This window comes from Oculina patagonica, chromosome 10 (assembly GCF_052425735.1).
Source record: "Oculina patagonica isolate OP01 chromosome 10, crgOcupat, whole genome shotgun sequence".
NCBI lineage: Eukaryota > Metazoa > Cnidaria > Anthozoa > Scleractinia > Oculinidae > Oculina > Oculina patagonica.
Window position 1 is genome coordinate 18,784,220 of NC_135767.1, and position 2,981 is coordinate 18,787,200.

The window sequence follows — 2,981 nt, forward strand, 5'->3', positions numbered from 1 at the left end:
AATAGGTAATATGTCCGAGCATTTTCGCACCAATCAACACAGGCAGTGATTGTACATGTATATTTATTAAAAAATATATATATTCTCAAACCACAAGCAATGTTGTATTTTCATACTCTTACTTGATCTCCTTTCGCCTATTTTATAACTTTATTTAAAAAGAAAAGCCTTTGTTAAAAGTCTATTTGTACCCGCATTCAGTGTTACGTGCATACCGTATTTACTCGAATAAGCGCCGCGGCGCTTATTAAATTTTTCGTGCCTCAAGTGCGGCGCTTATTCGAGGGCGGCGCTTATTTGAGGGCGGCGCTTATTAAAAATTCCGACGCCACAAAGAATCTAATCCTTTACATTAATTGAAAAAAGCGTCTTTTGATTGTCAGTATTCGTCTCTTGCTGAAGAGAGAAGTGGCGTTAGCTGTCCTGGCAAAGTTGGCGGCCTTCGCAACATTTACAGAATTACGTTTTGTAAGAATGTTGGGCAGAAAAACTAATGGGTGAGCGTTAAAACAATCACTTTGAACTAAATAAGCACTTTCCTTTCCTGAACAATCACTTTCCTTGAATAAGCGCCGCATCGGGACTGCGGCGCTTATTCGGGGGCGGTGCTTATTAACTTTTTTGTCCGAAATGCGGCGCTTATTCGAGGGCGGCGCTTATTCGGGGGCGGCGCTTATTCGAGTAAATACGGTAGCTCTCTTTCGACAGCGTCTTTCGACGTGCTGTTTGAAATGAGCCAATCAAAATCGATGTATACCGTTGTTGCTTTCATGCAAATGAGCCCACAAGGTCAGAAGGTCATGCTAAAGATGGATGTCGACAGAAAGCCGCTATGCACGTAACATTGAAAGCGGGTGTAAAATACAATTTGGATTACATACCATGCGGAACTAATGTTCTAGCTGAAAGCCTAACTCGCTTGGAGTCAGAGAATTCAACTCAGAATATTTAACAGACGTGTATATGTCAAACTAAAATTGGGCAACTCGATAACAATTGAAATACAATCTTATCTTTTTAAGGTTTGTGACCCTACTATATTAAATTAAAATTTTCTTTCTTGACCTGAGTTCAATAATACATCATTATACCGACCGATATTTGTTTCTTCATTGACCGGGTTAAAGTATCAGTATTCAAAAACGTTTTGATATTATTTTTGCTATAACTAAAAGATAGAGACTATACGGACAGTACAGTCTCTATATTTTAATTATAACATTCCGCTCTACAAGTAGTTGCATCGAGCACTCCCACGATTTTGTGAAACCATTTACAGTTTTCTTTGTTAAATATTATTTTTATATTGGAAAACGATGACAAATGTTCATTGAAATAGAATAGCTCACTGACGTTAAACATGAATAGGCAATTGGAGATTACATGTGTGAGTTAAATTTTAACTTTGTCTTAACCCCGCCATATCAGCAAAGGTCAAGTTTAAAATACGAAAAAGGAAATTATTTTTACATTTTCATCAAAGAGTGTTTCAAAATTATCAGGACAACTCTAAAGATTTGCATCAAAGTTTAAAGCCTCGTTAATTAGTTATCAGAAAAGGGATTTGTTCGAAAGCTTTGTACAGACACTTAGTCAGAAGACTTTATGAGTTTGGAGAGGCTAGTAGAGGTTTGCATTACTTTCTGTCATTAAAAGACAAATTTAGATTAAAGTTGTACATGTTGAAATGTTGATAAATTAAGAAACATTTCTTTGGACAGTTAAAAAACAAGTGAAGAAAATATTTTTTTTCCTCTGTCCGATTTTAGTTTAATTTAAATTGCCATGTCAAAAATATAAACATGTTTAGTCCTGCTAATCGAAACAGAACAGAGGAACCGTTTTTAATCTAAATCAGCACGGTTCGACTCGTGTCTTAACACATTCTATCTTTTTCTTGATCAGATGCTGATGACAATTGCAATCTTCTACCTTCTCCAAACAATAAACACAAAAGCTGAAGAACGTCTACAAGCTGTCTTCAAAACAAAAAACAACTCTGTTCTATTTGATGAAATTCCTATTTCTGAAATCAGATCAGATTCACTGATGTCCTGTTCACAGCGATGTGCCAGAGACAAACGTTGTAATAGTGCTAACTTTATACAAAGCCAAAGGATGTGCTCTCTACTAAACAAAACACGGAAAACTCATCCACGGCTCTTTGTGAAACAAGCTAATGTTATTCACCTGGAAAAGGTACAGTTAGAACTCGCTAAAATCGAAAAACAATGGTCAAGTCCTAAATGGGCTTTTAGTCAATCGAAACAAAGTAAAAAAATAATAATAATAAAAAACGAAACAACAGAAATACTGAGTTTTTTTTTAGAGCTAAACAGTGATGGTTTTATTATTTTCGATGGAATTATCGTGAATCGTGTAACAACGAAAGTGTTTTAAAACCTGTTTAACCTGAACTTTTAAATCGACTATAAATCCAGAAATAAATTCACTACACAAGAGCTATTTCGGCCTTTCGCCGAAAATCAGGGTTTCTTATTATACGCGCTTGTTACTGTAAGTTATACTATCTAATTCTAAAAATATACAATGTTATGTTTCTTCATATAACAATTTTATTGCTGTATGCTATGGCTGTTTCGTTAAATCACCATTATCAAAATTTTTGTATTTCCTTATTATTTGGTAAATGGTTATTGTTTATTCCAAAAATTAAGTTTGTTTTAATTTTTCCGCAGATGAATGCAGAGCTTGGTAAGTTTAGCTAAAATTGTTTAATCACTATCACTAGTGATAATCATAATCATAATCATACAATTATTTAGACAGATGGTCCATTTCAATCTAGGTTGTTAAATTATCAACCCAAGCAAGATATATAAAAACATTATATTAACATTAAATTGAAAAATTAAATAAATAATTTAGTACGATGAAATTGTTCTACGGCTCGAATATTACACTTCTTCTTCTTCTAGTAGTACTGCTCTACTCATCCTCTTTTATTGATGCGGTGTTCA